The 23120-nt window shown below is 47.6% G+C and overlaps 1 protein-coding gene across 1 annotated transcript in view; it reads right to left on the bottom strand.

Moving 5' to 3' along the window:
- Positions 1-14227, bottom strand: part of UBE2E1 (ubiquitin conjugating enzyme E2 E1) — a 705427-nt gene extending 691200 nt beyond the window's left edge. Inside the window, exon 1 of the mRNA XM_050938518.1 lies at positions 14224-14227. The gene's annotated coding sequence lies outside the window, so the exon portion shown is untranslated. The remainder of the gene's footprint in view (positions 1-14223) is intronic.
- Positions 14228-23120: the final 8893 nt, after the last annotated feature.

Below are 23120 nucleotides of genomic sequence, written 5' to 3'. Positions count from 1 at the left end.
ACACCAGCTCCCTGAATGAGGTCGAGCCATGGCTCAATGCATGGAGGTCAACTCTGCATGAGTGTAGACACTGCATTATCTGTGTTGACCTAACAGTCCTCCAGCAGCTGTCCCACAATGTGACCACAGCGGTCATTGTCTGGCAATGGTTAACTCCACTGTCAGGGGTCACACATGCCAGACTAGAAGCCTCCTCCTTTTAAATCCCCTGCAGACTTTTGAAATGCCTGTTCCTGGTTGTCCAGTTTGGTGAGTACATCTCTATTTACTCTTTGTTGTTGTGCGCAACTGCCCAGCTGACCATGCTGGCTACACACTTCAGACATGCTCCTGCCTGGAACAGACAGGAGATATTGAATCTCCTGGGCCTGTGGGGAGAAGAGGCTGGGCAGACACAACTCCAAACCTGGCATAGAAATATTGACATTGACAAGCAGATTGGTTGAGGGATGCAGGAGAAAGGGCTTGAAAGGGACCAGCAGCAGTACTGAGTAAAAGCCAGGGAACTATAGCAGGGATACAGAAAGGCTGGGAAGCCAACAATCAATCCAGTGCTGAGTTGCAGACCTGCCGCTTTTGCAAAGAGCTGCATGCCATACATGGTGGAGACCCCACCCCATCCCCCCTGCACACCACTGTGGATACCTCTGAGGACCCTGAGTCACAGGCTCCTGTTGTGAACAGCAAAGAGCAGGAGGAGGAGGAGTATCAGGGGTCCAGCTGTGTCACAAGCCAGGACCTGTTTTTGACTCCACTGCAATCCTGTGAGTCCCTGCAGTTGAGCCCGGATGAGCCTTATGCAGGCGAAGGAACCTCAACTAAGCATATAAATAAATTTTCCCAATATGGTGATGATACTCCCAACTTAGCAGGAGACAGCTATCAACTTTTAATTAATTTACTCATCCTACAAGAAGTAGTGACAACATAGAGTTAGAGTTGCTATCTGCTTTTCATTACCTTCTTGTGTTGGAGTTTGGGGGACGGGACATGCAGAATAGTTTATGTACACAGGGATGGTCCCTGAATCCTCCTGAGAGATCATAATGAAACTTCCGTGGAAGTATTCTGCAATCCTCTCCCTCAGGTTTCTACAGATGGCAGCCTCATTTCTTTCTCCATTGCAAGATACTTTGGCATGCCAAGCAGGAATAACTTCAGCAGGCAACATTGCAATATACAGGTATCATACCTTTAGTCCCAGATTTGGACCTTAGCATCCAAAATATGGGGGTTAGCATGAAAACCTCCAAGCTTAGTTACCAGCTTGGACCTGGTACTTGCTGCCACCACCCAAAAAATTAGAGTGTTTTGGGGCACTCTGGTCCCCCTGAAAAACCTTCCCTGGGGACCCCAAGACCCAAATCCCTTGAGTCTCACAACAGAGGGAAATAATCCTTTTTCCCTTCCCCCCTCCAGGTGCTCCTGGAGAGATACACAGACACAAGCTCTGGGAATCCAAACAGGGTGACTCCCCCTCTCCGTTCCCAGTCCTGGAAACAAAAGCACTTTCCTCTTCACCCAGAGGGAATGCAAAATCAGGCTAGCAAATCCAACACACACAGATCTCCCCCTGATTTCTTCCTCCCACCAATTCCCTGGTGAGTACAGACTCAATTTCCCTGAAATTTCCCAGTAAAGAAAACATTAACAGGTTTTAAAAAAGAAAGCTTTATATAAAAAAGAAAGAAAAATACATACAAATGGTCTCTCTGTATTAAGGTGACAAATACAGGGTTAATTGCTTAAAAGAAATATGAATAAACAGCCTTATTCAAAAAGAATACAAATCAAAGCACTCCAGCACTTATATTCATGCAAATACCAAAGAAAAGAAACCATATAAATTACTATCTGATCTCTTTGTCCTTACACTTAGAAACAGAAGATTAGAAAGCAGAAACTACTTCTCCAAAGCTCAGAGAAAGCAGGCAGACAGACAAAGACCTCAGACACAAAATTCCCTCCACCCAAAGTTGAAAAAATCCGGTTTCCTGATTGGTCCTCTGGTCAGGTGCTTCAGGTGAAAGAGACATTAACCCTTAGCTATCTGTTTATGACAACAGGCTAGTGGTGTACAGACCTAAGTGAATTCAGAACACCACTAGCAGCTGTGCTCTCTCCCTTTGTTACCCTCAGGGGTGAGATATTAGTTAAAACCACCACCTAAGGAAAAAGGTGGCAGTATTCAATGCTATCACCCTACACCCAGTATCCTGTCATGCTGCCCTCTTACCAGTAATGCAAATTGTCTGCGCCTCTCCTCCATTACCGAACAGCCAAGGCTTCCTCACCAGGGGAGCTTGGGCTGAAGGTGCAGCTGGGGGAAGAACTGGGGATGAGGGAAGAGCTGGAGCTAGAGATGGAGCTAGCCTGAGGGCACAGAGGAAATTAGGGCGGAGCTGGGCTGGGGGAGGAGTGGGGCTGTGGCTGGAAGTGGGCTGGGGGCAGAGCAGGGACCTGAGTTGAGCTATGGCTGGGTGGCACTCCTTCTCCACCCTCCATGGGCGGCTGGCCCCGGGCCTGCTGGGTGCCCCCCAAATGTTCCTCTGTGACCCAGTTTGTGGACCACTGCCCTATACTCCATAGTTTCATGCAACTGAGCAATTCTTTCCTCATTTCCTTCACCCCTGCTGGGTCGTACTCACCATGGCTTAAGCTGAGAGTGGCCCAGGCACAAACACTCTAAGCAACACTATCAATAAACATGGCTTGTTTAATGCTTTAGGGGAGCAAGGGTAGGGGGGTGTTCTGAATCTTAAGTCTCGCTCTCCTTTCCTACTATATTGACAATGGCACCTCTGTGTTTTATCTGTAGCTATGGCCAATGCAGCCTAGAGGGGTTCCTCCTTGTGATGGGGTATACCTGTTGCACCCGGGACAGGAAGAGGTTAATCCTATACTGTGGGCTGAGGAATCGATGCCCACTCGCCTCTGCTGGACATGCTCCCACTGGAACCATAGTATGAAAGAAAGCAGCTCAGCTCAGTCTGCCCTGACCAGGGAGGAGATAGGAGCTGTCAGACTCTCAGGCTGCAGGGGCCAGGCACACCAAGACCCAGGAAAACCTACAGAAGCCAATGAGGAGGAGTCATTGGGAACTTCACCGGCCAACTACCTCAGAGACCCAGAGGACCTGAGGACTACAGGGCAAGAAGACCAGGTAGGAATCAGGGGAACCAGACATTGATTCAGATGTGGAACTGGAAACAGTTTCAGTATATTTTGGAGGGATCCCTGCTGACTCAGCAGTGGATAGACTCACCACTGATAGGGCCCTGGGCTGGTACCCAGTGGAGGAGGGGGTGCCCAGATCCCCCTACCCTGGTTGCCAACCCCTCCTCCTTGGCCATTAAGCCACACTGTCTGGCACAGAAGGACAGTCTGACTCTGGCCACTCTACCATACTGCCTCAGTAAAGGGCAGCCCCATTGACTCTGGCCACTAGGCACTGAAGCGCAGTCCTATTGGCTCTAGCTGCTAGGCAATACTGTCTTGACTAAGAATAGTCCACTGGCGCTAACCATTGTGTAATACTGCCTTGAGCTACAGGGCTCCCCTAGCAGTCTTAGGCCACTAGCTGGGCTGCCTTGAATCTAATAGCAGCCCCCTCCCCACCTCCGAATCAGACCATTAGGTCATACTTCCCCAAGAAGAGGCACAGTGATTCAAAGTTGGCCACAGGGCTGAAGCACTCCAAAGGGGTGACAGGGCACATCTGATGCCCCACAGCACCGCTCTACACTCATGGAATGCTTCAGCCAGATGAGGAGGAGGAAAAAAAGAGGAAGTGGGAGTACATGTTCTGTGAGATCCTGCAAGCCAGTTCTGCATCAGATCTTGAACAGAGGGCCTAGAAGGTGAATATTGCAAACTGTATGTGGAAGGAAAGAGTGGGCAGGAGAAAGATGCAGGAAAAGGGAGACATTCCAGGACATAATGGAGTTTGTCCAATAGTAAACTCAGATGCTACAGACTCTTGTGGACCTCCAGGTTCAAAAATCCTTAGCTTGACCCCCCCTACCAGTGCTGACTGTGGAGAACTGAAGCATAGTGCCTTCCTGCACATCTCTTCAGCATTCCTCAGGAACTGAATGTCTACTCCTACCATTCCACACCAGGAAAAAGTATGTGAAGCTGTGATTGTGTGTGAACTTCATAGACTTTAAGTTCAGAAGGGACCATAATGATGATCGAGTCTGATCTCCTGCACAATGTAAGCCACAGAATCTCACCCACCCACTCCTGAAATAGACCCCTAACCTCTGGCTGAATTGAAAAATCTTCAAATCATGATTTAAAGTCTTCAAGTTATAGAATTCACCATTTACAGGAGTTTAAACCCGCAAGTGATCTGTGCCCCATGCTGCAGAGGAAGGCAAAAAAAAACCAACAATAACAAAAACCAGGGTCTCGGGCCAGTCTGATCTGGGGGAAAATTTCTCCCCAATCCCAAATATGGTGATCAGTTAGACTCTGAGCATGTGGGCAAGACCCACCAGGTATACACCTGGGAAAGAATTCTCTAGTAACTCAGACTTCTTCATCTAGTGTCCTGTCTCTGGCCATTGGGAATTTTTGCTACTGTTCATCTATGTGTAGCTCCAAGGTACATCAGTGCTCATTCCTCTTGTTTTATTAAGGTTCCTAATTTTTTAAAGGTTAAAATATATTTACTTTTAAGGCCTTCAGGTTTTACTGGAGCTGTTTTCATATGTGAATAAGACTTTTTTTGTTTTGAAACATATTCATCTTCGAGTGTACAACACATTACTGTATAACGCCTGCAGGCAGTGAAAGTAGTGGTCTTGTACACTCACTATCCATAGGATCAGACCCAAACAATGTAGTCATCATAAATATACAGCTTGCTCCCCACCATTAATAGGTGCACTATCAGTGATATATACTCACAGATCTGCAGCAAGCACCACCCAATTCCTCACAGCCCCCCAAACTGCAGTGCCAGGTTGAGCACAATACACAACCACATGTCACTGTGGCTTGCTGTTAGTGTTCTTTCAAAGCCTCCCTAAGTCATATAACTCCACATTGAGCTCATCTGATAGCCCTTGTGTCTGGCTGTTCAAACTCAGCAGCCAGAGGCTCTACCTCTGCCATCCATCTGTGTGGAAAGTTTTCCCTTTTGCTTCACAAATATTATGCAAAACAGAACAGGCAGATATAGCCATTGGGATATTTTTCTCACCGAGATCCAATCTGAGTAAACAATTCCAGTGCCCTTTTAACCTGCCAAAAGCACATTCAACTGTTATTCTGCACTTGCTGAGCCTGTAGTTGAATTTTTCCTTAGTATTGTTGAGGTGGCTGGTGAATGGCTTCATGAACCAGGGAATAAGAGGTAGGCTGGTCTCCCGAGGGTCACTATTGGCATTTCAACATCACCAATGGTAATCTGCCTGTCAGAAAAGAAGGTGCCTGCTTGTAGCTTTCTAAACAGTCCTGTGTTCTTAAAGATGTGAGCATCATCCACCTTCCCTGAGCAGCCAACACTGATGTCAGTGAAACGTCCCCAGTGACCCACCAGCACTTGCATAACAATGGAAAAGTAAGCCTTCCAATTGATGTACTCTGTGCCAAGGTGGTCAGGGGGCCAAAATAGGGATGGATGCTGTCTATTCGCCTCCTGCGGTTTGGGAACCCCATAGCTGCAAAGCCGTCCTCTCTCCTGCACATTTCCAAGAGCAGGGCCAGCCCACACCATTTTGACACCTGAGGCGGGGACTCAAATGATGCCCTTATGCCCCTCGCTTGGGCCAAAACTTTGAAAGGTCTCAATTCTGCCTTCTTCCTGTCCTACTCCTCTCATAATGCTGCTCTGCTACCTACTCCAATAAAGGAGAACTAATAACTTAAAATGCCTTATTCAAAAATTTTAAGTAACAACTTTCAAACGACTGAACAGCAAATGTAACTTTTCTTGTCTACATAGTAAACACTGGCATTTTTATCTGTTTGAATATTCAAAGTGGTGCTTTCTGTGCCTTCTTGGTTGCAAAGATTTGAACTGCTTCCTGAAGGTCCACAGTCTGGGCCCGTTTGTGCTCTATTGAGATGGTTGCAAGGCCTCCCCTGTGTCATTGTGAAGCGTAGATGTGTTTTTATTAACTTCAGCTTGGAGAAGCTGCATTCTCCACTGGCAACTGTTACAGGAAGTGTTAGAAGTATGCACAGAGCAACAAAAGCATTTGGAAAGATGGTGGTCATCTTATTTGTGCACATATATTCCAGAACAGTCTTTTGAGTTGATCCTGCTGAAATGCATCTTGAAAGGGCTTTCAGTTCATCACCTAAATCACTCACATCAATATCGCACATGTCATCATGTCTCAACACTGTCTCTAGTGCCCTGCATTGCTAGTGTATGTTGTATTCAGGGATAGTATGGAGTTTTGGAATATCATACAACATCCCAAATATACTGCTGTGTTCCTTGAGCTGCATGAAATGTTCAACTGACTGTATTGCACAATCTAGCACCTGGTTAAAGAATTCAACTTTGAATTGTTGTTTGGGGTCTCTTTTGGGATTGTCCCGTGCCTCGTAATCAAAATGTCATCTTCTTCGGTGACTCTTGTATTCTTGAATGGGTGGGAAAATAGCTTCAGTGTGAAGTTCCTCTGCCAACTTCTGTGCACTCTTCAGAATGTTTTGAAATCCCTCATCTGATGGTAAAACTGTAGGTATGACTTTGCTTTGTCAAGTTGTTCCATTGCTCCAGATATATCAAGGACAACACCTTGGAGTCTCTTGCTTACAATGTTTATTTCAAACAGTATGTCATGCCACAACACTAAGCCACACAAAAATTTGAAGTTATGTATGTTTCTGGTGATTCCGTTTCTGCTACAGTTCTCCCATGAACAGTTCCTGTCATAGCATTATCCTCCATAATGGCAACTATGGCATCATCTATCTTCTCAATTTGGTGTTTGATAGGCTTTATCGCCACCACTCGACTTTCCCATCATGTGGCACTCAGTGGTTTCAGTGTCAGAGAAGATTTCCCAGATGTTGCTTCAAAATTTTCCGCTGATCAGTTGATGCAGAGAAAAATACATACATGTTTTGAATTACATTAAAAAATTCAGCAGCCTCACTAGAAGCTGATGCTGCATCACTGACCATCAAGTTCAATGAATGAGAACTGCATGGGACAAAAGAAGCTCAAGAGTTTAACTCTCTGATGTGTGTCTGCACTCCTCTGTTCTTCCAGCTTTTTAGGAAGCGCATTTGTCATAGCAGCTCCTGTAGTATCATCAATGTCAATAAATTCTAGAAAATGCTCTCTGACAGTTGTCGTTGCAGGGACATTTTCACTAGGTTGAGTTGTTACAAAACACACCATTAAAGTAATTTGTTCCATATGGCTGACGTCAGGTGTGCAGTACAGAATAATAGAGTAATATCTTGCTGACTTCAGATCTGCCACAATCTTCTGTTTGACTTTTATTGCCAGTAACTATATGATCTCATTTTGAATTTATTTTTCCAAGGTAGTGGTGTGTGTATGTTTCTTGGGTGGTGACTCTTTTTGATGCTGTACTAGGAGCATCTAAGCTCAGCCATCAGCTCCACAATTTTAAGAAAGTTTCCATTGTTTGGCACATACAGCTGATCTGAAGTGCCATGCAGTGCTAGGTTTTGGGTAGCAAGCATTCCCACAATGGCAATGAGCCTTTCAGAACATTTTGCCAGTAAAGAAACTCTGATGCAATCTTCTCTTGAGGCTGATCATCTATGGTGGCCTTTAACCTTCGTCTCATCTCAAGCTCTTTCCACCTATGGAATGCTCTCTGGTGATTTGCTGCCTTCTCATGGCATACCAGATTCCTAGCCAGATTTTTCCAGTCCTTTGTTCCCATAGAACCCAGTATGGCTGGAACATTAGACTGGAAGAGTTTGCAACAAAGACAGTATGCAGCATTCTGGGTTTTTGAGTACATAAGCTGTGGCCTCTCCACTTTGTCACCATTGGGGATTTCACGGCAGTAATGCGCTGGATGGAAACTTCTATTTTCATTGTCTTTGGAGAACATGAAGTTTTTCACTTGCTGTGGCCCCTGCAGTACAAGGAAGTCCCTCAGGCTACTGCTCAAGTGGGTCCACAGTCCTGGATCATCTAGACTTAAGGAACTAAACTCAGCAGCAGCTGTTTCTTGCCCCTCCACCACACTCTTCTCTAATCTACACTTTTCTTCAGGAATGTGCATGGTTACATCCATTTGAGATGGAGATATGGATGCTGCAGTAGCTGCCAGGTCACCTGCACTCTGACTAGCTGGAAGATCAGGCATCTCCTCACTACTCGTATCCTCACTGGGGCCGGAACATTTGTGTCTATGTATCTCAGGAGAGCTCCTTCCTGCTTAGATAGAAAAGCTTCCTTTGCTTGCTTTCTTTTTCTGAATGCCGCCCCAGAGGCACATTTTCTTCTTTCACTCAAGACTGTTCTGTGCCAGCTGTAGTGGCTCTCAACACTCAGTTGAAGGGGACAAATAAGCAGGCTGGTAGCAGGGCCTGAGTGAGGGAAGATATCAACATCTTAAGGGCCTAACTGGCTCGTACTACTTCAGTTGACTGCCTGTTCTCCTTAAGTGGGAAGCAGCAGGAAACAGAAAGCTCCCTGAGAAGCTGGTGTTAATCAGTCTAGGCTCCTGGGGGTGCTAGAGGGGTACATAAGAGGCGGCTCCTCCTCTCTCTCCCTGCAGCTCCTGCTCCTTCACTGACAGTGCAGCTCTCGTTTTGATGTCCCTGAGTTGGATGGCTGACGTGAGTTTGGCACACAGATCCAGGAATCTGGCCTTTCACATGTGAAAGTTCTGTAGCCACAGCTCATCATCCCAAACTTGAATTATGATGCAATCCCACCAGCCAATGCTCATTTCTCAGACCCAGAAGTGGAGTTCTACTGTTTGTAGCTGCTCCGTGAACACCAACAACAACTTTCAACTGGTTCTTGCTATGTCCCACAGTGAACTGACTTCCAAGAATTTGTCATGGTCCCTCCCCCTCGCAGTTCTTCTTGTGGGCTCTACAAGTACTAGAAGATCATGCATCCTATGTTCGCAATGCTTATGACTATCGAGCAGAGCGGTGCTGTCTCCATGCTTCTGTCTGATGGTGGACAGGACAAGTTTGGCTTGGGTTCATGGAAAATTGAAAATAGGTGCAAAAATTATGGGATAGAGAGGATATTCAGTCAGTACATGTTTATTTCATTGACTTCAGTAGGATTTAAGCATGGTCTTGAAGTTAAGCATCCTCCTTGAACAGGGGCCTAATTCCTTTGTTGAACAGGGATGCACTGAAGCATCCCTAGACAATGATGCATATGCTTAAATGCTCTGCTGAATTGGGCCTTAACTAGCAAAACATTTATTTGGAAGTCTGAGAACCAGAGGCTGTAGTTTCCAATGGGAAAGTGTCTCTGGAATTTAATAGGTGAGCTCTATACACAGTAAAGCAACAATAAGTTTACACTTAAAGTCTAGCACAGCTTCATAGTGATACCATTTCCAATCCACATACCTTAAATATTTAAAGTTCTAAATTGACCTCTTGCTGTTCATTTTGCTGCTCCCTGTCACAGCTTGCTTTTTACTCTTTGTGAGCTAAACTCTGCTGGCTCTCTTACTGTGAAAGAAAATAACTGTGCTTATCCTTTAATAAATAATTAAACTGTTTTGGTGTGTCATGGACTGGCCTTCCCTTGCAGCAGAAAGACGGACAGAGCTATCCAAAAGAAATATTTATTACTCGTAATGCATTGAGATGACTCCACCCAAAGCAAACATTTCAAATTTGTTTCACATGCTCCTGACACATGCTGCCTATCCTAATCTGCAACAATGAGAACCCAGAAATTTATGGTGTTTGGCTCTGGGGAGAAGGCTTTTAACAGGGCAACTTGCTGACTTCTGTCTTTTCATGTTAGCCCATTTGACAGTAGATAGTTCTTCTTCGAGTGATTGCTCACATCCATTCCAGTTAGGTGTGCGCGCCGCGCGTGCACGTTCGTCGGAAACTTTTTACCCTAGCAACTCCAGTGGGTCGGCAGGTCGCCCCCTGGAGTGGCGCCGCCATGGCGCTCGATATATACCCCTGCCGGCCCACCCGCTCCTCAGTTCCTTCTTACCGCCGTGTCGGTCGTTGGAACTGTGGATCGCGGCATTGCTGTCCTCCACGTCCCTAGCTCTCCTTGTTAACTACCTTTATTACTACAGTTGTTAGTTAGTCATTAAGTATAGTTAGTTAATTAGTTGTAGTGTAAATAGTATTTGTATATAGTTGTTCGCCGGTCTGGGCTGTAGCCCTTCCCGGCACCCGGCACCGGGCTCGTGCCTGGTTCGCCGGGCTTTAAGCAGTGTGCGGCCTGTAAAAAGCCTATGCCAACCAGCGACCCCCACGACGCGTGTCTAAAGTGCCTGGGGGAATCGCACAGGTCGGACAAGTGCCGCATTTGCAAGGCTTTTAAGCCCAGGACAAAGAAGGAGAGAGACCAGAGACTCAGGACTCTCCTAATGGAAGCGGCACTTGACCCAGCAGCTTCACAGGCCGTGATCTCGACGCCGGCACCGGATCGCACCGGCACCGGAAAGACTCCCCGGCACCGACCTTCCCCGGCACCGGGTGCAGAAGCGAGACCACCAACGTCTGCTACTCCAGCCAGACAGACCCGAATGGAGCGTCCGGCATCGACATCGGCAGCGGCGCTACCGGCACCGTCGACTCCGGGCCCGGTGGGTCCGTCGAGTCTGGTACCGCCAAGCTCCCCCATAAGATCTGGGGTTGAGCTATTGGTCCCATCCACTCCGGAGACCTTCGCCTCGGCACGGGACCTTATCGCCCTGACTGAGTCTACTCAGCCGCCACCCCCGGTACCTCCGGTGTGGGTAGCATCTAGGGGCAAGCCCATGATGACGGCACCGTCTCGGGACTCGCGCTCGCGATCGAGGTCCCGACGCCACGGTCGCTCGAGATCCCGCCGCCGCTCGCAGTCCCGGCACCACTCCCCTCGGTGGTACCGGTCGCACTCGCGGCACCGATCGACCTCCAGACGGTCGCGGTCTGACTCCAGCCGTCGATACCGGCACCGTGACTCTAGGAGCCGGTCTCGCCATCATTCACCGCGCCGGTCGACCTCCCGGCACCGAGCTGGTGGCAGGTCCCGGTCCCGGTCGACCTCCCGGCACCACGTCAGTGGCAGGTCCCGGTCCCGATCCCGGCACCGAAGCAGCGGCCGGTACCGATCCAGATCCCGGCACCGAGACAGAACCCAGTCCCGATCCCGGCGCAGCTATGACTCCCGGTACTGATCCCCGGCACCGAGAAGATCTTCGGTGCCGAACCGCGCAGACTCTTATCAGCCGCGGTCGGCCCCGCCATGGCCTTCTAGACAGCCGTCGGTGTCGTCTCAAGCGGACAGCGTGTATGCGCTGGGCACCGACAGACAGGCGGCATTATTTCAGGACCCTCCACAACAGGACCAGGGTCCGCAGCAGTGGGGGTTTTGGACACCCTGGGCATACCATCAAGCCCAGGGCCCCCAACAGCTTCCTGCTAGGCCTGCAACGGCGGAGCACAGGGTGCCAGAGGCTTCGTTGTCTCGCCCCCCTCCCTCCCCTGATGGAGAGGAAGGATCGAAGCAGCAAGACCCTGATCTTGCTCCTGAGACAGAGACGAGGGCTGAGGGGGACCCCCCACTGGACACTTTCTTGCCAGGGGTCTCCTCATCCTCCTCCCCCGACGAAGCGGTGGCTGGCACTTCCTCCAGTAGCCCTCCTCCGCTAGATCTCAGGGCACACCAAGACCTCTTTAGGCGAGTAGCACAGAATCTGAGCTTGCAAGCCGAGGAGGTCTCTGAGATCGAGGACCCCATCGTCACCATCCTCTCATCTGATGCTCCCACCAGGGTCGCCCTACCCTTCATTAGGACAATCCAGGCCAACGCCAATACAATCTGGCAGTCACCGGCCTCCATCCCCCCTACGGCGAGGGGCGTTGAGAGGAAGTACATGGCCCCCTCCAAGGGCTACGAGTACCTCCACGTCCACCCGACACCGTGTTCCCTGGTGGTGCAGTCGGTGAACGAGAGGGAGCGCCACGGACAGGAAGTCCCAGCCCCCAAATCCAAGGAGGCCAGGCGTATGGACCTCCTCGGCCGCAAGGTCTATTCGGCTGGGGCCCTTCAGCTCAGGGTTTCAAATCAGCAAGCCCTTCTCAGCAGATATGCTTTTAACTCATGGGTGGCAGCGGACAAATTCAAAGAGCTGCTGCCACAGGAGGCCCGTCAAGAATTTGCGGCCATTCTGGACGAGGGCAAGAAGGTTGCACGAACCTCGTTGCAGGCCTCTTTGGATGCTGCAGACTCGGCTGCCCGCACCCTCGCCTCGGGGGTAACGATGCGCCGTATCTCCTGGCTTCAGGTCTCTGGCCTTCCACCGGAGCTCCAATACACCATCCAGGACCTCCCGTTCGAAGGCCAGGGCCTGTTTTCAGAAAAGACAGACCCCAGACTCAAAAGTCTTAAAGACAATCAGGTCATTATGCGCTCCCTCGGGATGCACACGCCAGGAACGCAGCGCAGACCCTTTCGGCCACAGCAGCAACAGCAGCGTAGGCCATACCCCCAGTTCCGCCAACGGCAGGACCTTAATAGGCGCCGTGGCAGGAATGGAAGGCGTAGACATTCGGGGAACCAAGGGGGGCAGAATCAAAGCTCCTCTAAGCCCCCGCCTGGGCCCAAGCCTTCGTTTTGAAGATGCGCCCGAGGGCGCAGTAACAGTTTTCCCCACGGATCCTTCCCCCCCGTTTTCCAACCGCCTTTCGTTTTTCCTCCCGGCGTGGACCCAAATAACATCGGACCGCTGGGTCTTACGCACGGTGCAGACGGGATACCGCCTGCAGTTTATATCATTTCCTCCTTCCCACCCCCCTTCCTCGTCCCTCTTCAGGGACCCCTCTCACGAGCAATTCCTTCGACGGGAGGTACAGACGCTCCTCAGCAAAGGAGCTATAGAGGCAGTTCCGGAAAACGAGAAAGGCAAGGGGTTTTATTCCCGCTACTTTCTGATCCCCAAGGCCAAGGGAGGCCTCAGGCCTATCCTCGACCTGCGAGAGCTCAACAAATACCTAGTGAAGTTGAAGTTCCGCATGGTATCCCTGGGGACCATTATCCCATCCCTGGATCCGGGAGACTGGTACGCCGCCCTCGACATGCAGGACGCTTATTTTCACATTGCCATTTGGCCACACCACAGACTTTTCCTTCGATTCGTGGTGGGCCGCCTTCACTACCAATTTGCAGTCCTCCCATTTGGCCTTTCTACGGCTCCGAGGGTATTCACAAAATGCATGGCCGTCGTTGTGGCACATCTTCGGCGCAGTCGTATCCACGTGTTCCCTTACCTAGACAATTGGTTAATTCGGGGCACGTCGGAGCTACAGGTTTGCAGCCACGTCCGCAGGATCACCGGCCTGTTTGCTACCTTGGGCCTCATGATCAACGTAGACAAGTCCACCCTGCTCCCCACGCAGAGGGTGGAGTTCATCGGGGCCGTCCTGGACTCCACCGTGGCCAGGGCTCTTCTGCCGTTACCAAGGTTCCAGGCGTTGTCGGCGATCGTTCAGCGATTGCGGGCAGCCCCCTTAACATCAATACGGACATGTCTAACCCTGTTAGGCCACATGGCAGCATGCACATTTGTGACCGGTTACGCTCGGCTCCGCATGAGGCCCCTCCAGTTGTGGCTCATCGCACATTACCGGCCGGCAAGGCAACCACTAGACATGCTGATCACAATCCCCCAGGGGGTGTTGGATTCTCTCAGCTGGTGGCTAGACCAGTCCGTAGTGTGTGCGGGACTCCCATTCCACCCACCCCAGCCCTCGGTGTCCCTAACGACGGATCCCTCAGATCTCGGCTGGGGGGCCCACCTGGGATCCCTGAGAACACAGGGCCGGTGGTCCCCGCAGGAGGTGAAGCTGCACATCAACATGCGGGAGTTGAGAGCGGTCCACCTTGCTTGTCAAACGTTCTGTCACCAGCTTCGGGGTCGTTGTGTCGCGGTGTTTACCGACAACACGACGACCATGTACTATATCAACAAGCAGGGCGGCACCAGATCCTCTCCCCTATGTCACGAGGCGATGCAACTCTGGGACTTTTGTGTAGCCCACTCCATTCACCTCACGGCTTCCTTCCTCCCCGGAGTACGGAACACGCTGGCGGACCGCCTGAGCAGATCCTTCCTCTCACACGAGTGGTCCCTTCGCCCGGACGTCGCCCTCTCGATCTTCCAGAGGTGGGGTTATCCCCGTGTGGACCTCTTCGCGTCCGGAGGGAACAGGAAATGCCAGGCGTTCTGCTCTTTTCAGGGCAGGGAACCCGGGTCTATAGCGGATGCCTTCCTTATTCCGTGGACGACCCACTTGTACTACGCGTTTCCCCCGTTCCCGCTGGTCCACAGGGTCCTTCTGAAGGTGCGCAGGGACAGGGCTCGCGTGATCATGGTAGCCCCGGCGTGGCCCAGGCAGCATTGGTACCCCATGTTGCTGGACCTGGCCATAGCCGACCCAGTTCCCCTGCCCCTTCACCCGGACCTGATCACCCAGGAACACGGGACTCTCTGTCACCCGGACCTGCAGTCGCTGCACCTAGCGGCGTGGTTCCTGCGTGGCTGACCAGTTCTGAATTGCGCTGCTCCACCCCGGTACGGGAGGTACTCTTGGGCAGCAGGAAGCCTTCCACTAGAGCGACATACTCTGCCAAGGGGAGGCGTTTCTCCTGTTGGTGCGTGGAGAAAGGTCTCCGCCCTATGGAAGTTTCAGTGGCCAATATTTTAGACTATATTTGGTCCCTCAAACAACAGGGCCTGGCGATATCGTCCTTGCGGGTCCACCTGGCAGCTATCTCCACCTTTCACCCGGGTGGGGATGGCCGCTCCGTTTTTTCTCACCCGACGGTGACTAGATTCCTGAAGGGGCTGGAACGTTTGTACCCTAACATCCGACTCCATGCTCCAACCTGGGATCTTAACCTGGTGTTGTCTCGGCTCATGGGGCCCCCCTTCGAGCCGTTAGCTACTTGCTCCCTACTCTATCTCTCTTGGAAGACTGCCTTTCTAGTAGCTATCACCTCAGCTAGATGGGTGTCGGAACTCCGGGCTCTCGTGGAAGACCCCCCCGTATACAGTCTTCCATAAAGATAAGGTGCAGCTGAGGCCACACCCTGCCTTTCTCCCCAAGGTGGTCTCAGCCTTCCACATCAACCAAGAGATATTCCTCCCGGTTTTTTTCCCGAAACCTCACTCTTCAGGCAGGGAGCAACAGCTCCACTCGCTTGATGTCCGTAGGGCTCTCGCATTCTATGTGGAGAGGACCAAACCGTTCCGCAAATCCCCCCAGCTTTTCGTGGCAGTAGCGGACCGCATGAAGGGGCTTCCCATCTCCTCGCAGAGGTTATCCTCATGGGTAACGTCCTGTATCAGGACCTGCTATGAGCTGGCCCACGTTCCTACGGGCCGTGTGACTGCGCATTCTACCAGGGCGCAGGCGTCGTCACTGGCTTTCCTCGCCCGTGTGCCCATCCAGGAAATCTGTCGGGCAGCGACCTGGTCATCGGTCCACACCTTTGCTTCCCACTATGCCCTGGTCCAGCAGTCAAGAGAGGACGCGGCCTTCGGATCTGCAGTGCTCCATGCCGCGACTTCTCACTCCGACCCCACCGCCTAGGTATGGCTTGGGATTCACCTACCTGGAATGGATGTGAGCAATCACTCGAAGAAGAAAAGACGGTTACTCACCTTTGTAACTGTTGTTCTTCGAGATGTGTTGCTCACATCAATTCCACACCCGCCCTCCTTCCCCACTGTCGGAGTAGCCGGCAAGAAGGAACTGAGGAGCGGGTGGGCCGGCAGGGGTATATATCGAGCGCCATGGCGGCGCCACTCCAGGGGGCGACCTGCCGGCCCACTGGAGTTGCTAGAGTAAAAAGTTTCCGACGAACGTGCACGCGCGGCGCACACCTAACTGGAATGGATGTGAGCAACACATCTCGAAGAACAACAGTTACAAAGGTGAGTAACCGTCTTTTGCACTAGACTGACAATGTGAGAGGCTGAGTCAGAGCAAACATAGCCATCTGATCTTCTAGTTTGTAAAAACTGTTTTTGCCGTTACATTCAGATCTGGCTATTGTAAGATTCAAGCAGCTAATAGGTATGTCCTCCTTGCATTTTATTCTGTTTACAATTTTTGAGAGTTAGTGTATGTAAAGATACCAGATTTGCAGTCCATGAGACTGCAGTCCTCTTCACCTCTTCACAGGTGGCAGGGCATAAGACTTCCCCCACTGCTCAAACTGTACATCTACTCATGGACCAAATCTAGGAATGAGAGAGAAATCCAGTCTCCATGCCCATTTGTTTTCTGTCTATGGTGCCTTGGCTGAGATTATGAACCAAGGTTCCACTCAGTGCCAGTTGTGGTGATGGCTTTGTGAAGACCTCTCTGCAGGTAGAAGTAGAGCTGAGTGAATAACTGATTTTTTCCATTTGGTGGCCAAACAAAAAAAAAATTGCCCATCCCCCAAATTTGGTTCAATATGAATCAAAATTGACTTTTAAAAAATTGTTTTTGTCAAATTATAAAATTGATTCTTACAGTCTGCCCTGAGTGTGGCATTCTCCGTTTGGTCCATCCCAGGCACACAGTCACAACTCCATCATGCATTTTAGCAGATGTGAATCCACCTAAATTTTATTGGTTGAAAGCACTACAGCATTTCAGACTTCCTTTATCAGGCATTGTTACTAGAATCCCTTTAGTCTACTTAGTCTGCCTCTTCGGGAATGATGGATGATGAAAAATGATGTTCCCATTAACTTCAACTGCTACCAATAAACCCTTTACAGATCTCTAATTAATATGAAAGTTTACTAGATCTTGTGCATTATGGGATCCTGCTTAAGAACCTAGGTAATTTTGTCAATAAAAGCATGCATCGCATTAATCTTCATGGCTCTAGGATTCCCAGTATGTCCCATTATGATGAAAAAGGAGCATCTGATGTAGAAAGTGTAAGTACTGTATAGAAAGTTAATACGTGTTTCATTCTTCACTGGTGAATTACAGTTTTATGGCACACATAAATCAAAGCTAGAAGAGCTAAAACATGAGAAACAGGTGTATATCATTCATAGGACTAGATTTTTCCAGAATTAAAGTGTTTCCAATCAATGAGACCCATTTTTCATCATAAATTTGATTATTTTTTGGTGTTGTCAGGAGCTGACTTCCACCTCATGTTTCATAGAGATCAAAGGGTTGCTGACTGTTACTAAACATATGCTGTTACTAAACATAAATGCAAATTACTGAAAATCTAGGTTTTGTTGGCCCACAGTTTGATCAAAGAAATAAGTAGGATGGACCAAAGATAGGTAGGGGATGTAGATTGGTGCTCACCAACTTCACTGGCCAACCGTCTGCCTGTTTGGGCTTTTTGGACCACTTCATGTCTACTGTAGGATGTTGTTCCTTCTTACTGATCAAAAATGAAAATCTCCACTTCTGTGTAAAGGAGATAGATAAGAGAGTATATGTAGGAGGGAATCTGGAGTGTCAGATAAGAAGCCAGACATTACAGATGCTTTATTTTTCAATTCACTTTTTAAAAAATTGTTGGCTGTGTTAGATATGGGCTGACTTCACTCAGAAAGCTGATGGAGACTGCATCTTTATTCAATCATGTGGTTTTAGTCATCGGTGCCATTTATCTCTGTTTTTGCTCTCATCTGGAATAGATTAGTTAGTTGAGCTATCACGGTGATTCAGGAAGCTATTACAGAGGGTAGCATAAACTATCTAGTGTGACCAGCTCTCAAGGAAGGCAGTTGGAGGCCTAGTGCAGTCTATGATTTTAGGAAATGTGCATCTGTTGTAGTAAAGAAGCAGAAATAGTATCTTTCTGTTAGGGGCGATAGAGTTCACAACTGGGACTGTGGCCAGACCAGTGAGAGAGTTTAAATAATTAAGACCTCCTTTCCTACTGTCACTCCGAAGCTGTGTATGGCTCAAATAGCAGTGAACCCAGCATAGTTTGGTTGAGGTAGGGGGTAGGATGCATACAGCATCTGTATAGGAGGCCAAACTCCCTACACATTGCAGAACTATCCTCCTGATCCACAGCAGCAAGATGGGAGATTTTCAGTATGGGGTGTGTTGTGATAATTGGTTCTACGAATTTACCCTGTGAGCTTAAATGTGAAAAGTGAGTAAAAGTTCATAAAATGTCACAATAACCTGTCACAACAAATGTTGATGGGCAAATGTGCCCCCCACCCCCAAAAAAAACCACCCCAAAAAACAGCAAACCACCAGAACAAGTAAAATAGTCCAAACAGAAAGGACTACTAACGTAACTAAAGACTGCTAAAATCATGCCTGGTAAACAAGAACAGTGTAAGACTGAAACTCAGTGAACAACAATTGGTGTATCTCAAATTAGGCCTTTTAATGAACAACAAAATAAAAAATGGGCTATTGTGCTCAACACTTCTCTTGGGAATATTTAAAAAAAATTGGGGGAAAAATTGACAGAAAAAGAAGCTACACTGAGGGTTATCATGTCTTCCACCCTCAATGTCTTGTGGAATGTTGGACTGTCTTCCTCTTAATCCTAAAAGATGTCCTGACTAGACCAGGTCCAAAAAAGGGACACAAATGTATGTCACCTCCACTGGCTCTGGCTAAATCCCAAACATAGTCATAGAGTTTAAAGCCAGGAGGGACCACTAGATTATCTTCTCTGACTTCCTGTAAATCTCAGGCCACTAACACCCACACACTAACCCTAACAACCAAAATTAGACTAAATATTACGGTCCATAGCAGACTAGACTGTTATGCGCCACAGGCAGAGAACAGCAGGTGCACCAGTGCCAGAGGGCCCCTGCAGTGGCAGGGAAATGCTCAAGTGAGATATAGCCAGATAATCCTGGCAAGTGAACTTCACCCACATGTGGCAGAGAAAGGCAAAACCTGCCCAAGGTCACTGACCATCTGACCAGGGGGAAATTCCTACCCCACGTACAGCGAACAGTTAGACTCTGAGCATAAGAGCAAAACTAGCCAGCCAAGCAGATGAGAGAATGAATGCTTGGCACTACCTCCGAGCCTTGCTCCTCCCCATCTACTGTCCCATCTCCAGATGTAGCAATTCCTGATGCTTCAGAGGAAGAAGATTAAAAAACCCAACAACCCAGTATACATTGTGGCTGGTGGGGAAATTCTGAAACTCTGAAGCATGAGCTTTCAGGGACGTAAGACATAAGCCAGAAGTGAGCCCCAGGACTGCTGAGCTATACCCTCCACCATCACAAGCAACCCTATCATGCAGCTGCATGCATAGATTTGTCCCGTTCTTTTTCAAAGTAATTAAGTTATTTGTGCCCCTCCTCCAACTCCTAGTGGGAGGCTGTTCCAGAACCTCACTCTTCTGATGGTTAGAAACTTTCTAATTTCCAGCCTGAATTTGTTCATGGCCATTCTCACCTGGGATGTGAGATTTCGTCTCTGCCTCCTGCCCCAAATGTGTCCTCTTCCTTTTCTACCTTATTTCTTCTTTCCTATCCCTTGCCTTGTTTCTTCTGATTAATAAGAATCTGACTTAGCTGGCCAAGACTGCATATTTTGCAACATTGCTGTAACGCTGTGATGAGTAAGGCAGTGCCCTGAAAAACCCAATGCTGGTACAAGTTTGCCAGGTCTCAAAATGGCTAATAAGACTATGAGCTGTGTCTCTGGTTTTGCAGCAGTGAGGCTGCAAGTGGTAGTCAACATCAGAGACAAAAATTGCATTTTTTTATCTTCTCTGTTTTTTTCTTTCACTTTTTGTGTGTGTTTTGTCTTCTAGAAAGTGATAGAAATTTAACACTAACTAACTTCTCTTTTCCCCAAAAGGATAGTTATTACCATATTTAATAGACATCTAAAACAATATCAGACAAAGTTTTTTTGTCATTCTGAAGGTTCTCCAGCTAAAGAAAAAAAAGGAAACTTGTTAAAAATAAAAGCTTTATTTAATAACTTACATTTCAAATGCTTTAACTGTTTCCCCTTCTTTTGCATATTTTTAACAAAAGGATAAAAGAATAAAATAATTTTAATAATGTTTGCGCTATGGGGGACTAAGCAGGCTAAGGTTTCTGTTTACCCAACCTCTGACCCTGTTTGATGCTCTTTAATGTTGGACTATCACAGGGTCAAGTTAACACCTTTGACTCTTTGGGCCACTTTATTCCTCTTAAATCAATACCATAGGCAGCCCATTGGTCGTGTAGGAGTGTGACTAGTGGATCTGCAAAAATGTAAATTCTCCCCCACTCTTGTGTTGGCTGGAGAATGGTGTTATGCAGCAACTTCTGAGGCCAATGTACTCTAATCTGCAATAATGGCTACAGAGTGGTTTGTGCAAGGAAGGAATATTTGCTCCAGATGGAAGAATTCCACATTACAGAGTTACAGTATCATACAGAGGAATTAGGATCTTGAAGAATTCTATGAGTATTTAGAGGAACTGTTGAGTGACATAATTCTTACGGCTGCTGAGCCTAGTGAGCCCATAGGTGCTATGAAAAGAGGCTTGTCTATGGTGCAAATCCCTAATACACTGCTCCTGGTATGATAGTAAGGCACAAGCACTGTTTCACATTGGTGCAGTGTAATGATGTAATTACATTGGTGTAAATTTCCACAATTGAGACAACCCCTTTGTAATAACGAGGCTCAGAGGTTTGGATCCATCTCAATAAAAACCCAGAAGTCAGATATTGCTCTGAACTTCATGGATGTGCGGACTAGGGCTGGACATTTCAGACTCAGACAGAAATTCCACCTGAGTTTGCGGTTTTCAAGATTTCCAGCCCTAGTCTGCACATCTATGAAGTTCAGAGCAATATCTGACTTCTGGGTTTCTATTGAGATGGATCCAAACATCATTACACTGCACCAATGTTTCTTTTTGCTAAATTGTAAGCATAAGGGAAGGGATAGTGCTAACTGGTTTGCACAGAAGAATGAAGTCAAGAAATTTGTGTTCTATACCCAGCCCACTGCTGACCTGCTATATGATCTTGGGTGAGACTGTCTTCTTTTCTTCATCTGTAAAACTTCTATGAACAGGTATTCATTATTGGTACAAAAATCTGCGATACTTTACTATTTGTGTTCAGCAGTGCCCTCTACACCACCTGCTGTAAGGCAAGTGGAAAAGAGGAATATTGCACCGATTGTTTTATTCAGTTTTATTAGTTAATTCAGTAAAAATATCCATTAAAAATATACTTGAAACTGTTGCACAATTCAACACTAGGGTGTCACAGAAACCAGGAGCTCTTTTTGCAGAATCCAGGTCCGATTTGCTGCAGGGTACATTGGCTATGATTGTACCCAATGACATAACCAGTCCTTCTGAGGTCAGACAATTGCAAGTGGTGAAGAGGGATTTCAAACATGTGGTCTCAGTGGGTTTTTTTGTTCCTTTTTTAAAAGGATTGTCAGATCTACCTTCCACCCCTCTTTACTACCTGCCAAAAAGGTAATGAGACCTGAGTTAGAAATGCAATGAGTGACAAGAGCTGAGCAGTCCGATTCAGTATATTGCTCCATACAATACTTTAAAACTGGCAAACATAGTTATACACAAGACATAGCCCAGATGGACAGGGAAAATATTTGGATATAGAATTTTGCTCTTAACTTTTCTGGTCTTCCCTTAGTAAGCAGGCATGCAGGCAATGGCCTCCAAAGTTAAAACCAATGTTATTTTTTTGGCCAGCTGGGACAGAGGATTCAATTTCACTGGAGCCAGCTGGCTATCTTCTGCCCTCCTTCCACCTATTCACCTGAAATATGTCATCCTTGAGAAGTGACCTGAATCCTGGGTCTCAGAGCTTATTTCTTTGGCTTTTTCTGTTGGCAGTTGAAGTGCTAGTAAATATTCATTATTAGTGCTGTATGTGCTGTGCTTTATATACATACACACAGATATTAAACACAAAAACTATGCCTACAAAACTCCAAGTCTACAGCTTTAAACATGGAAAAATCAGGAAATGAAAAAGCTAAGGTTCTCAAACATCCTAATCTTGCCTCCCCTATGCTGCGTACACAATCCTTGCAAATACTTTTGGGCTGTTAATTTTATACCTAAGTGTGTACAGTATGTGTAATGAGAGGGAATAAATGTTATGAGGACAATAATATTTTAATTTCCTGAGTTTGGAGCATTTAAGTTATTAATCTTAATATTCCATTACTGATTTTTTGTACTTGTTTTCCTTTTTTAATAATACAAGTAGTAGAAGGAAAGAGAAACTGCCTGTTTTTAATAATGTTGGCATTTTAAATGTCCCTTGTAGGCTTTGAAAGTCACATCTAGAACAATGAGTTGAATGGGGCCTGTGAGGGGTGATTTTGTATCTTTTCTGATGCTATTGTTTGGCTGAGGTCTGTTTTCTGCAGAGGCAGCAGCATATCAGTTTACATTGTGAATCTTCTCAATGGTAATTTAGAATATGCAGAAAATTACAGATGATAACTGTGGAGAGTTCAATCACTCTTGTGGGTGTGAGTATGTGTGTGAGGGAAGTTGTGGGGAGGTTGGTATTTCAATAAGACACTTGCATTTCCCTTAATTAAATTGTCCCAACAGTCAAGAGCAACCCTTTTTCCTGCTGAACCCATGGTCAAGTCAGGCCAGGAGAATGTGCTCTTCACCCAGTACCCTAGTAATGTCCCAGAAAGAAGCAGGTCTTAATTAGGCTGTTAACATCTCAGGAGATGCAACAACTGAGCATGTGCAGAAGGTAACTTTTTCATTTTTTTGCAATTTTCCCCTCAGGCTTAGTCACAGAGAGAATCATTTCTCATAAAGAATAAACCACAGGTAGAATCTCTCTGTGTGTATCCAGATACTTTCCAATAATGTTGATTGCAAAGATACGTTTTTGCTTTGTTTCCTTTTTTTCCCTGCTGTACAAAGGTGGTAGTGGTGTTTTTTATTTTAACTCCTTCTCATAATTAGACTCGGACTC

The sequence above is a fragment of the Gopherus flavomarginatus genome, chromosome 2 (assembly GCF_025201925.1).
Source record: "Gopherus flavomarginatus isolate rGopFla2 chromosome 2, rGopFla2.mat.asm, whole genome shotgun sequence".
NCBI classification, from domain to species: Eukaryota; Metazoa; Chordata; order Testudines; family Testudinidae; genus Gopherus; species Gopherus flavomarginatus.
This window is presented reverse-complemented; position numbering and strand designations above follow the sequence as displayed.